General features: G+C 41.4%; 1 protein-coding gene across 9 annotated transcripts in view; it reads left to right on the forward strand.

Moving 5' to 3' along the window:
* Nucleotides 1-15,000, forward strand: part of LOC125047752 (innexin inx2-like) — a 96,698-nt gene that overhangs the window by 21,156 nt on the left and 60,542 nt on the right. The window contains exon 3 of one of the 9 annotated variants that reach the window (XM_047646184.1): nucleotides 7,896-8,008. The exons of the other annotated variants lie outside the window; for them this stretch is intronic. The gene's annotated coding sequence lies outside the window, so the exon portion shown is untranslated. The remainder of the gene's footprint in view (nucleotides 1-7,895; nucleotides 8,009-15,000) is intronic. 9 annotated transcript variants of the gene reach the window in all.

Raw genomic sequence — 15,000 nt, forward strand, 5'->3', positions numbered from 1 at the left:
TTCCCCTTCTCTCTCTCTTTCCCTTTCCTCCCCCCCCCCCCCCCATCGCTGCGTAGACCAGGCCACTCGTTCTGGCGTAACATGCAACAGAAAAACAGTGGCTCCGTGTGAGAGCGGATCCTCGCTGGGTTCTAATTATAGAATTAATGTTAATGAACTTTCACACATATTCATTGTGCCTTTGTTGAGGGGAGAGACTTGTTTGTGTACGTACGGACATAGACGTGTATGTGTAAAATGCTCCTATACACTGAACCATACACGTACAATGGATATGCAGACACACACACACACACACACACACACACACACACACACACACACACACACACAACACACACACACACACACACACACACATACACAGAATGGGAAACATTAATAGAAAAAAACACGGATAAGTGATAAGAGAGACAAGAAAGAAAGAAGATACGGACTGCAATAAAGAGAGAGAGGGAGAGAAGGGGAGCGAAGAGGGAGAGAGAAACCAGCCCAGGACGTCGACCGTAGATGCTCTTTTGTCACAGTTTTTTTTTTTTTTTGCGCGGTCAACCCAGATTAACCGAACGACTAACTTACTCAACGATCTGAATAGCGGGTCAAGTAGATTACTATGACGACCGCTCTACCGCCGCTCTACTACCATTCTACGACCATTCTACTGCAGTTCTACGACTACCATTCTGCGACAATGCTGCTACCATTCACACTCACACGCACAGCCACACTTACTAATTTTCTCTCTCTCTCTCTCTCTCTCTCTCTCTCTCTCTCTCTCTCTCTCTCTCTCTCTCTCTCTCTCTCTTCCTCTCTCTCTCTCTCTCTCTCTCTCTCTCTCTCTCTCTCTCTCTCTCTCTCTCTCTCTCTCTCTCTCTCTCTCTCTCTCTCTCTCTCTCTCTTCCTCTCTCTCTCTCTCTCTCTCTCTCTTTCTCCCTCTCTCTCACACACACACAACCGCATATTTCCTTTATCAGTAACATTATAAACAATACTGTCAAACAGCTGTTAGTCGTGCCTGAAGCTGGGTCACTCGGCAAGACCCGAAGGAGCTGTTTGACCTCGACTTGTTTCCACCCCTCTCTTTTTCTCTTTTCTTCTTCTTTTTCTTTTCCTTCTTCTTTATCTCCGTCTTCCCTCTCTCTCCTACTCTCCTCTCTCTCTCTCTCTCTCTCTCTCTCTCTCTCTCTCTCTCTCTCTCTCTCTCTCTCTCTCTCTCTCTCTCTCTCTCTCTCTCTCTATCTCTCTCTCTCTCTCTTTATTCTCTCCTTCCCTCCTTCTCTCTCTTTCTCTCCCTTACTCCTCTTCCTCCCTCTTTCTCTTTCTCTCCCTTACTCCTCTTCCTCCTTCTCCCTATCTCTCTAATTTCCCCCCTCTCTCTCTCTTTCTCCCTCCCTCCCTCCCCTCTCTCTCCCCCCCCCCCCCCCCCCCCCCCCTCTCTCTCTCTCTCTCTCTCTCTCTCTCTCTCTCTCTCTCTCTCTCTCTCTCTCTCTCTCTCTCTCTCTCTCTCTCTCTCTCTCTCTCTCTCTCTCTTCCTCGCATGATGTCACAACTGGACAAGCTCCCGGTGTCGTAACTGCAACCCGGTTCACCATACAACCACTCAAGGCGTTTTTAGTCTCCTTAGCTTCTCTTTCACCTCATTTTCTCACCTGTTCAAGTATGCCCTTTGATTTACCTATTGTTTAGCATGTTGATGGATTTGCGATGTATTTAATATGATCCTGTTTGAGTTTTTCGACCACGAAGATAGGAGTTTTTTTTTTTCGTTTTATAATCCAGTATGTTTTCCCACAACCACTTTGCCTTAAAAAAATATATATTTACTTAAACGTTGTCTTAATAAGTTTAACAAAACAGAAAGGAAGAGAAAAAAACCCGGTAATAAACCACCTGATTATCACACTTAACAGTATGAAATACGAGACAGAAGAATTAAGAATGAAAATTAGAGTCGTATTAAGTATAAGTACGTATCCCTCCTACCCCCCCCCCACCCCCCCCTACCACCTATCCCGCCATGTCACGTGTTTGTTCGTTTGTATGATGTCGTGTTTTCTTATGCATTTTCCGTATCTTTGTTTTCACTTTTTTTTTTTTCCTTTCGTCTAATGGATGAGAGTAAAAATCTATTTTTGTCTTCCCGGTCTGGATGGCTGGCTTTTAGTTTGTCTGTCTGTCATTCTCTTAGTCTGTTTGTCTGTGTATGCGTTAGTCTACCTGTTGGTTTGTCTGTCTGTCTGCCTGTCATTCTCTTAGTCTGTCTGTATATGCGTTAGTCTGCCTGTTTGTTTGTCTGTCTGTCTGCCTGTCATTCTCTTAGTCTGTCTGTATATGCGTTAGTCTGCCTGTTTGTTTGTCTGTCTGTCTGCCTATCATTCTCTTAGTCTGTCTGTATGTGCGTTAGTCTGTCTGTTTGTCTGTCTGTCTAGTGATTATGTTGATCTTTCACGAGATGAGACAGTCACGTGTTTCTGAGGCCGTGACTTGCCTTGATTCTTGTGCAATTGCATACAGATCAAAGCATTCAAAGTGAAAGCAGTACAATTATTTTTATCACAATGCAAGTCTGCGAAAAGCAATACCGATATTCCCTTTGTAAGAAAAAAGTGATATAATTGATAATAACGATGATAACAATAAAGAGGTGACGATGATGATAATAATACGAAAAAAAGGCATGACAAGAGTGATGATAGTAATAATAAGAATGCCAATGATGATAATAATGATGATGATAATGAGAATGGTGATAGTAATGGTGATAGCAATGATGATGATGGTAATGATAATGATAGTAATGCTATGATAACAATAATAACAATAATGATGATAATAATGATGTTGATAATGATAATGGTGTAAAGTAATAGTAGTAATAATGGCAATGATAATAATAACAATGATAATAGTAAGGATAGTGAAAATAGTAATAATAATAGCATTGATAATAATAATGATGGTTGTTATCATGATAATGAAAATGATAACAACAATAACATAAGCAACAATAATAACGATAAAGCCATAACAAGAACAATAATAATGATAATAGTGATAATAATAATAATAATAATAGTAATAATAACAATGATACGAATAGTAGTAGTAGTAGTAGTAATAATAATAATGATAAAAAAGATAATAATGATAATGATAATAATTGTAATAATAATAATAATAATGATAATAATAATAATAATAATAATGATGATAATAATAATAATAATCATTAGAAATTAAATGTTACATGTTAAAAATCCTCACTCCTCAGGAGGGCCAATTATAATTGAACACGCCATATCCATCACAAACCTGTAAAATCCTTAATTATACACTCAATTTTCAGACCAATTAGCGCAGACGAACACGATCGCAGTTCACGTCGGAGAAAATTCCTAATTAATCCTTAGTAAGCTGCGTCACTGTTCACTATCAGGGTACAGTGACCGGTGAACAGTATCTTCATGTGCAACAGATTGTGTTCTAGGAAACAGGAGCTTCGGTGTCTATTTATAATGACTGGATATCGTCTGGTGAAGGATATTGCGTCACTGGGTTAGTGAATAGGGAGGGATGTGTGTGTGTGTGTGTGTGTGTGTGTGTGTGTGTGTGTGTGTGTGTGTGTGTGTGTGTGCGTGTGTGTCGGAATTGCTTAGACGCTGTACTGAAAAATCATGCGACACCTTGTATTGTATAAATTTACTTTCGTTTTATATCTACCACTTCATGAGTTTTCTTTGGAAAACACACACACACACACACACACACACACACACACACACACACACACACACGCACACACACACACACACACACACACACACACACACACACACACACACACACACACACACACACACACACGCACACACACACACACACACACACACACACACACACACACACACGCACACACACACACACACACACACACACACACACACACACACACACGCACACACACACACACACACACACACACACACACACACACACGCACACACACACACACGCACACACACACACACACACACACACACACACACACACACAGAGTAGATGTATCACCTCCAGTCATAACATACTGCTATATCATACACTTCACCACAGTCATTTCTTCTCTTCCTGCAACCATTCATCACACACATTTCCACTTCGTCATCTTACTATGTACCACGCCCCCCCCCCTCCATACACCCCCCTCCTCCCTCCGCTTCCGCCCTCCACCTCTTCACTCTCCTCTTTAAAAAAAAAAACGGTATTTCTAACTGTTAGCGAGGATGGATAGATGGGGCAGATTGACAAGGAGAGGGACGATTAGATAGATAGATTAACAGACAAACTAATAGATATATGGGTAGATAGATAGGTGGGTAGATAGATAGATGGGTAGATATATAGATAGATAGGTAGATAAATACTGATTGATAGATAGATAATTAGATAAATAGGTAGATAAATCCTGATCGATAGATAGATAGTTAGATAAATAGGTAGATAAATACTGATCGATAGATAGATAGGTAGAGAGAGAAAGAGAGAGAGATAAATAGAGGGAATGATAGATATATAGACAGAAATATACTTGATAGACAGGCAGGGCGACATCGAGCTAGGGATACATAACGATAGATATTGACAGACATAACTAAGAGGCTAGATAAGGACGAGTAATTAGATAAAGGGATATATAAGCAGATAGATAGATAGATAGATAGACAAATAGACAGATAAATAGGCAGATAGATAGACAGAGATAGCTATATGGAAAGAAAGAAAGAAAGAAAGGTAGATAGATAGAGATAGCTAGATAGAAAGAACAATAGATGGATAGACAAATCGATGAATAAATAGAGAGGTGAATTGATAGAGAAAAAGAGAGAGAAATATGTAAATAAGCAAATAGATAAACAGAGGCAATCGGTTTACTGTAGGAAGAAAAACTTTCCTAAGGCGCGCGAGCAGGCCGGTCGGTGGCTGTGACGTCAAAAAATCCTGACTGTCACTTGATAGATCACGATCCAGATGCAAGTGAGACAAATGTCGGTTATTTTACCCCAAGATTACGTTTAGGAGTCTGGATGTGGCTTTGGATGTCTGTCTTTTTTTTATATTGTTTTCTTCTGTGTTTCTGTTAAGTAAATGTTTGGTTTTGTAAGATGTAAATGTGTGAATAAAGATTGCTAAATATATCTCACTGACCATCGCTGAACACACGAGATTAAAAATGACAATTGAACAATGTTTGGGTGTTTAGTGAACTTTTCCGAATGAAGTTTATGAACACTTTATAACTTTAGCATCCAGATAAAGACAATGAATAGTATCAATAACTTAAGGAAACATTCAAATAAACTCTGTAAACAAGAACTTTATGGTCATATATAACAATTTTGACTTGACTTAAACTTATATTTTAATAATTATAACAAGAATCCCTCAACTTTGAATAAACTCTGTAAATAGTTATAACAACTCTCCCTGAACTTTTAAATAAACTTTGTAAGTAATTATAACAGGCCTCCCTGAACTTCCAAAAAAGTTCTGTAAGCATAAATGACATCTCTCCCTGAACTATCAACTGAACTTTGTAAACATTTATAACAACTCTCCCTAGACTTCCAAACAAACCCCATAACATTTATAACAACTCTCCCTGAACTATCAACTGAACTTTGTAAACATTTATAACAACTCTCCCTAGACTTCCCAACGAACCCCGTAAACATTTATAACAACTCTCCCTGAACTTCCAAGCTGTCTGGGAGCATTTAAGTGTGAGCGCTGGAGTATGGCATGCGCGATGTCAAATTAAACGTGCGTGCTGGTTATATAATTGGCATAAGTGGGAGGACTCAGTCGACCTTTGATGGGCGCCATTCGTAGTCTCTTTTATTCCATTTACGCAGAAGAAGAAGAAGAAGGCGATGGAGAAATACTCGAAAGAAAAAGGGGGAGGCAGAGAATGGAGGGAGAGAGGGAGATACAGAAGGAGGGGGAGAGGGTGGAAGAGGCGAGGGGAAGAAGAAAAGGAGGAGGGAAAGGGAGAAAGAGGTAAGAGTAGAAAAAAAAAAGAAAAAAAAAAGAGAAGAGAGAGAAGGGAAGGGGAGGAGAAGAAGACAAGATGACTAATAATGATAATGATAATGAGAGAAGTTAAGAGAGAAAACAAAGTGAAAGGAAGGTGAAGAAGGAGAATGAAAAGGGGAAGGAAGGAGGAAAATGAAAGGGAGAAGAGAGGAAGGTGGGAAAAAAGGGAAGATGCGAACAAGAAAACGGATGATAGCAAGAAAAAGAAATAACGAAGAAATAATGGAAACGAAAAAAGAGAGGGAGAAGGAGAAGATAATAATTTATGCAGAAGAAAATATATAAATGAAAAAGGAACGAGAAAGATATAATAATAATGATGATGATGATTATGATAATAATCATATTGATAGTCGTAACAATGATAACAATAATAGTAATAATGATGATAATGATGAGGATGATGATGGTAACAATAATAATGATTGTAATAATGATTAAGATAATGATAAGAACATTGATAACAATGAGAGCAAGAATGTTAATAATATTGGTAATAATGACATGGTAAAAGTAATAATAATAATAAAATAATACGAGCAACAACAATAATAGTGATAAAACTATTATTAGTAACAAGACAAAAAAAAAAAAAAAAAAAAAACGCAAGAATATTCTTTTAAAAAAATAAGTATAAAAAATGACTTACAAAACCGAGAGATTTCATTCAGGGAGAAAAGTAAAAAAAAAAAAAAAAAAAAAAAGGAAGAAGTAGAAGAAAAAGAAAAAGAAAACGAAATACGCAATTCAATACTGCACGAATTCTCTTTGACCAAAAAAAAAAAAAAAAAGAAGAAAAAAAAAATAAAGATGTTGTCTCATGCACTCGGTCTAACCTCCGTATTATATTACAGGTCAATGCATTTATTTTTTATTTTTGTATTTCTGTATTTATCATTGACTCAGGATAGGGAGAGAGGAGGGGTGGGGTTAGGGGGGTGGGAGTGGTGCGTGGGGTAGGGAAGGATAGGCATAGGATGGGCATGAGGGATAGGAGGGAGTGAGGAATAGGAAGGGAAGAGGAATAGAAATAGGTGAAGGATAGGAAGAGATGAGGGATAGGAGGGTGTGAAGGATAGGAAGGGAAGAGGGATAGGAAGGGTTGAGGAATATAAGGGAGTGAGGAATAGGAGGATGTGAGGGATAGGGGGGGGGGCGTGAGGAATAGGAGTGAGTGAAGGATAGGAAAGGATGAGGAATAGGAAGGGATAAGGAATAGAAGGGAGTGAGGAACAGGAATGTGTAAGGAGGAGGTGAATATTAGGAGAGGTGACAGATAGGAAGAGGGGTGAGGAACAGGGGTGAGTGAGGGATAGGAAGCGTGTGAGGAAGCGAAAGGTGTTGGGCATAGGATTGGGGTGAGGAATAAGAGGAGGTGAGTAATAGGAGAGGTGACGAATAGGAGGAGGAGTGAGGAAGAAGGAAGTACGCAAAACCCCCATCTGACAGTACTTCCTGAATGTTCGTTTATGCAAATACTCTTCCTATATAAAGAAAGGCGGAAGGTGAGAGGAGGGAGGGAGGGAGGGAGGGAGGGAGGGAGGGAGGGAGGGAGAGGGAGATGGGGGAGGGGAGGGAGCCTTGATGCTTTATTGATAACCCGCATTAGAGGGTGGGGGGAAGGGGGGGGAAAGGGAGTAGGGGGGGAGATGGGAGGGGAGGTTACGGAGTTTTCCTCTCACAGTACTATCTGTTTTTGGCCTCAGTGTGGATCATCTAAGGGGGGGGACAACGGCACTCTCTCTCTCCGGGAGTCTACCGAGGAGCCTTCTGACTAATTCCTGCCTCTCATTCCCATTCCAAAGGGCCTCCGTAGAGCCTGAGAGAGAGCCGGGTGCCGCTGTGTTGGTTGGGGGAGAACTGCCACCCCATCTCTTCCACCCCCTTCCCTCCCTCCCCTCCCCCCATTTCGGACCAGGTAAGTCACCTTTCAGTGTATGACTTAATTACAAATGCTCAGGTAAAGTATCAAACGTCTGTGTGTTAGCTAACGTCCACAGGAAGTTATATATATTCACACTATGTTTTTTTTGTATTATTCTTTTTATTCTTATGTATTGTTATCATTTTTTTTTTATCAGTTTACACGGCTTAAGATCATAAAACAGATGTATATATAACGTATGGTTTCCAGTTATCTAATCGACTTGAGGGAAACGCAAAAAAATCCCATTCCGGAAGTGAAGTTTTCGTGTGTCTGCTCCTCCCCCTTTTAATAAACACGCGATCATGATATAAGGCCCATTTAAATCACCAATCCCGTGCTATAGCGATAGGGGAAAAAAACATCGCCTCGTAATCTAATGTAAAAAGACATCATATTACTTTCATCGTCTTACGTTATTGAAGTACTCGTGCATGAATAGGTGTTGGATATCAACTGTTATAAGAGTTATTGATATAACATACTTATGTCATATCTATATCTATATCTATATCTATCTATCTATCTATCTATCTATCTATCTTTCTATATATCTCTACACACACACACACACACACACACACACACACACACACACACACACACACACACAGACACACACACACACACACACACACACACACATATATATAGATATATATATGTAAGATTTCATGCATACAGAACTTTGACAGAGGAACGAAACCTCATTATTTTTTTTTAATTTAGATAACCGTTGTCAGTTTGTTTTCTTTATATTTACAGGTTTATGTTAATGTTGTAATCCTGTTCCATAAAGACACTTTAACTCGTAACTCCAACGCGATATTTGAAATCCTCCCATTTTGACCCGAACACAATTTTTTTTTTTTTTTTTACCAGCAAATAAAAGCGGAAATATTACCGGGGGGGGGGGGGTTTGGTTTGCGAAGTTCTAGCTTCGCCCGGGCCTTCTAGATATGGCCCGGCCTGTGTCAGCTTTTTTTACGGCTGTCTCATTGAGTTGTCTGACACTCGGTGCTTACCGTGGCGGCGGGATTGCCAGCAAGCGCTCCTGCCGCCATGGTGTAAGCATTTCGCATAGCCTCTTTACCAGCACGGCGGCTGTTGTGGGCGGTCCATGTCTCAGGAATTGTGTATGGTTACAATTTTCTAGGTAGTGGACTAGTGTGGCGTTCGGCTCGCCGCAGTGCTTGCAGCACCATTCATCGCGTTCGATTGTTGGGATAATCTGCCATGCACAGTGGTAACCTAGGCGCATTCTGTGAAGAATGACTTCGGTACCTCTGTTGCTTACTTCAGAGAGTGCCAGTGGTTCAGAGCCTGTGGCGTCTGAGTACCAGCTGGCCGAGGGGGAGGTTCTCGTTTCCTCTCTGTGGAGCTGCCGTAGGAAGGTACGACCGACCAAGGCACACTTCTCCATAAGTAATTTTCGGCTCGGTTTTATCGTCATGGGATTTGGGGGCATACCCCTGCCAGCGGCAGCTAGTCTGTCAGCAAGCTCGTTCCCTCTGATGCCGATGTGGCTTGGGACCCAATTGATGATAATTCTTCTACCCTGAGCAAGAATTCTCTGTGCCATTGTGAGAATCGTGGTCAGTAGGTAGATGTTGTCTGTGGGTGAGCTGTGCTGAAGACAGTCAATGGTTGCCCTGGAGTCTGTGTGTATGACCACGTGTCCTTCCCTTAGGGACGCATGGCCTAGGGCTCCCATGATTGCAACTGCCTCTGCCTGTAGCGAGGAGGCGTTGTCTGTTACCCTCATGGATCGCGTGGCATCCCTAGCTGCAAAGCCGGCGCCTGCAGTGTGGCTCAAGGGATCGACCGATCCATCCGTGTAGTATGTTCTACTACCCGGAGGAGTGATGGCTGCAATGACCCTGTGGGCTTCTGCCTTTAGGCTAGGCATGGGGTATAGGCTCTTTTTCATTGACAGGTTCATTATGTTGAACTCTATCAGGCTCAGTGCCCACGGCGGGGCTTCGGCAAAGTCGGGGTGGGGGGAGTCCATGCCCTTAGCAAGAAGCTGAAATATTACCGACACAGATAAGAAATAAACGAGATATAGTAGGGCATCCTCCCTACCTCTCTCCATAGACAAGAAAATACGAAATTACGAAATAATAGGCGAATGCGGATTCACCCTTAGAAAAACTCCCGGCAGATATCCCCAGCGTTCGTGTAAGGGAATCCGCCTTGGCCTTTGCCGGAAGCGCCACGGGTACGGATGGCTTTGTCAAGGGTTTTCTGACCTACATTGGACCGCATTTGACCGGCTCCCCCTTTTGTTTGCCTGAGGTTATTCTTCTTATTCGTGTTATTATTATAATTATTTTGCTGTTATTACTGTCATTGTTGTTGTTGTTGTTGTTGTTGTTGTTGTTGTTGTTGTTGCTCTCTGACGTTGCCGAGGTTCGCTTTGTTCATGTTATTATTATAATAATTTTATTGTTATTACTGTTACATTACTGTGGTCATATTGCTTTCTGACTTGATATTAATCATAAAGATAATAATCATAATAATATTGATACTAACAATATTGATAAACATAGTGATAATAACAATAACAATGATGCTAATACGAATACGAATAGTAATAATACGAATACTAATACTATTATTGCTGATAATATCGATAACGATAATAATAAAGATAATGAAGATAATGATAATGATAATTTTTTTTTTCTTCTTCTACTTCTTACTTGTTGTTGGTGTTGTTGTTGCTATTATTATTATCATTATTATAATGATAATAATAATGATAATAATAATAACGATGGTAATGATAATGTATAGTAGTAGTAGTTGTAGTAGTAGTAGTAGTAGTAGTAGTAGTAGTAGTAGTAGTAGTAGAGTGATAGTGCTGGTTGTCGTAGTAGTAGAAATATTAGTAGGAGTAATAATATTATGATGATGATGGTGATTATTATTATTAGTGGTAACATGAGGAATATACTGCATCGTAGTACCATTATCAGCACTGTCATATCACTACTGCAACAACCACTGCAGCTTCTAATACTCGTGCAATCCCCTACAAATGCTCTTCCCATTCCTACGACTTTAACGGAGAAGTTTTGCAGAATTCAGAGCTGTTCATTGAGTAAAACCGATACATTTAAACTTACAAAGGACAGTTATCATGCATACATTATACATGCGATATATGTTATATCATGTATATCGCATTTGTCACGTGATGCATCGGTAATACGGTATATATCACATAAATGCATCAGTTATGTAACATATATTATATATTACATCAGTTTCATAATATGTATCACATATATCAGTCGTATAACATATATATTAACTACAGAACATAATATCACAGCATATATCAGTTATATAGCAGATACCATAACACATACCATCTAAATAACATATATCATAACAGATATCAGTAATAAACCATGAATCACATTACGTACCATTTAAATACCACACAACAGATACCAAGCCTCATATCAAGCGAAAAGCATAGCCGCCAGATCGCATCCTCCTCTTGCAGGCGACGAAGCATCTTCACCAAAATAATCAAGGGCGAGACTTACCCGGTTATATACGCGCGTCCGGGCATCTTAGAAGTCCTCTCCCTGCGGCTAAGGCTGCTCTCGACGGTCGTATTTTAGAAGCCTGAGCTGATGTGACGCAGCGCAGGCACGTAGCTTCGGGCGGAGAGGTGCGCGGGCATGGTCTCTGGCTGTGTTTTTCTCCTTTTCGGTGTTTTTTTTTTCTCTCTTTCTCTTTTTTCTTTCTCTCTTTTTTCTCTCGTTGTTCTTTCTCTACCCTTTTTTTTTTCATTTCGGTTTTTCTTTCTCTTTTTTTTTTACTCTCTTTTCGTTCTTCTCTCTCTCTCTCTCTCTTTTTTTGTCTCCCTTTTCGGTCTTTCTTTCTCTCTATTTTTTTTTAGTCTCCCTTTTCGGTCTTTCTTTCTCTCTTTTCTTTCTATTTTTTTATTTTTCTTTTCGTTCTTCTTTCTCTCCTTCTTTGTCTCTCTTTTCTTTCTTCTTTCCCTCCTTCCTTTCTCTCCTTTTTGTCTTCCTTTTCGTTCCTCTTTCCCTCCTTTTTTCTCTGTTTTTCTTCGCCCCTTTCGTGTTTTTTCTTCTCTTTTTCTCTCTTTTTTGTATTCCCTTTTTCCTGTTAACCTCTTCACTCGTTTCTCGATTTTTAGCCGTCCTTCCTCCCTTCTTTCGTTCCCTTTTTCCTCCTGTCATTTTCTTCTATTTTTCTTCCTCTTCCCACTCCTCCTCCTTCACTTCTCTTTCCCTCTCTCCATTTTCTCTACACCCCGCCCATAGCACCCCTCTCCCTCCCTCCCCCACCCACGTCGCCTCTCCCTATCCCCCCCATGTCCCCTCTCTCCCCCTGCCCATATACCCCTTCCGCCCCATATCACCCCTCCCCCCACCCACGTCGCCTCTCCCTCTCCCCCCCCCACCCATGTCCCTCTCTCCCCCTGCCCATATCTTCCCCCCTCCGCCCTCCCATAGCACCCCTCTCCCCCCCCCCCACGTCGCCTCTCCCTATCCCCCCCATGTCATCTCTCTCCCCCTGCCCATACCCCCCTCCCCCCCTAACTACCTAACCTCTGCACGTCCTTACGCTTGTCTTTCGCGATCTCATCTTGCAATTGACCACGACCTTCTTGCAAGTCGTTTCTCGTTCGTCTTTTAAAGGTCTCAATGTTTTTTTTTTTTTTTTTATTATTATTATTATTATTTTTTTTTTTAGTCTCAATGTTTTTTTTTTTTTTTTTTTTTTTTTTTTTTTTTTTGTGTACGGGTCGTGTTTTTCCCTCTTGTCGCTTTATTGCTTTTTTTTTTCTTCGTGTGTTTATTACCATTATTTTTTATGTCCAGGTCTATCCGCGTGTAATCAGTAAATGTATGACTGACTTGGTAACTAAGTTGAATGAATGAAAAAGTTACCTCTTTACGTTATTGTGACATTCATCATCATTGTCATCATTATTGTCATCGTTGTCATCATTATTATCAACATCATCATCACTATAATCACCATCACTATCATCATCATCATCATTATCATCATCATCATCATCCTCCTCATCATCATCACCATCATCACCACCACCACCACCATCAATATCATCATCATCACCACCACCATCACCATCAACATCAATATCATCATCATCACCATCATCATCACCATCATCATCATTATTATCATCATCATCACCATCACCACACTTCCCTGGCAAAGGCAGATGTGGCTTTCCTCATGTCAATTGACGCAATTGACTCATTGTCCCAGCCGGAGGAAGAGGAAATGAACATGAGATTCCTCATTATCTCATTAATGCGGCGTCCGAGAGCAAATGGTGTGCCTAAAAGTGCCATGCATCATGATCAGTGCCAGAGTGTGGAATACTTTTAGACTTTATCCTTCATTTGACTTTATAAAGACCTTAATGATATCACAGCTAATCAGTAAGAGATTTGTGTTTGAATATCTCAACGGGATGTTTTCTGTTTTAGGAAAATGTAATAATTTTTTTCTTTCTCATTTCCCTTTATTGTATGTTTCTTTTATCTGTCTGTCTATCAATGTGCATGTCCGTTTCCCTTCTGTTGTCTAGGTCTTCAGCGTAGTAAACGCAAAATATCTATAGGTTCACCGCACCATACATGATGTTTTTTGGCTGTTTATTCGAAAAGTGGGAGCAGCACACATCGATCTATCGTGTAACGGGCTCACGCGTGACTGTACATATGACAAGCCTCTCACTGCTCTTCTAATCCCCTCCATCTGGTCGTGTCTTGTGAGACCTCAGTCCTCCTTCGACTCACGCAGAGTTCGTAGTGTCCTCGTTCGCCTTGTCCTCCTTCGCCGTCTTCGAGGATCACCTTTATCCACAGTCCTACGTCTAGAGTCCTTATAGTCCAGTGCGGCGGAGGTGTGGGAGCAAGCGCCTGCAGTTGCAGGAAGTGCCCTTGTGTTGGACAGGTCGTCGTCTGCACATGCGTGATCTGTGCGTCCGCGGAAGGGAAGAGAATTCCCGAGGGCACGCGAGCTACGGTGACGTGTGGGGCTCTCTTGATGCGCCAGGTCCTTTTATTGGTGTTATCTGATTCGTCCTTCGTGTGTGCTTGTGTTTATAGTCCTTGATAATATAAGTGAATCGTGAACAGACCCAAATGAAGAGGGAGTCGATTTTGCGTAATCTTTAGCCTCGTGATGACACGCCTCGCCTTTCCTGTGTCCCTCCTCCGTATCGAAATCCACGTCTAAAGTATTTGAGAGTTGGAGCTTGAAAGGGAAAGAGGTATTATTGTAGCCACTTTATCGCGATAACTACCCCTTTTGCCAAATCCACCCCCTCCACGCCCCTCCACCTCCAGGGGTCGTCGGTGGACCCTATCCAGTTGCCGCCACAGCCGAGACGATGTGCCCGACCGCAAGGATGTAGTGACGCCGACGGGAACCAGCTCCAGAACACGAAATTCTACCTCCTCCTCCTCCTCCTCCTTACTCTCGTTCTTTCCTGCAGAGGTGAGTATTTTTCCCCCTTCGTGGCTGCCTTACTCCTTGCCTTCTAATCCCCTACATATTGCCTGGTCTCGCTTTGGCGCTGGGGCTAGGATTTTTTTTTTTAATTCCATTCAGCGCCGTTTCTAGTCCGTCGTATGATCGAGATGGCATGATCCGTTGCCATGGCGACTAGGCTCCCTTGTCGGTCGGATTTGCTTTACCTTTCCGCTAATCTTTCCCATCTTTATTTTGTCTTTTATTGTGGTTTTCACTCCTCCTTTCCTCCTCTCTGTCTCTCTCTCTCTCTCTCTCTCTCTCTCTCTCTCTCTCTCTCTCTCTCTCTCTCTCTCTCTCTCTCTCTCTCCCTCTCCCTCTCTCTCTCTCTCTCTCTCTCTCTCTCTCTCTCTCTCTCTCTCTCTTTCTCTGTATGTGAATGTCATCTTCCCTTACGGTCTTGGATTCCCTTGCGGTCGATCTGC

Source organism: Penaeus chinensis, chromosome 4 (genome assembly GCF_019202785.1).
Source record: "Penaeus chinensis breed Huanghai No. 1 chromosome 4, ASM1920278v2, whole genome shotgun sequence".
NCBI lineage: Eukaryota > Metazoa > Arthropoda > Malacostraca > Decapoda > Penaeidae > Penaeus > Penaeus chinensis.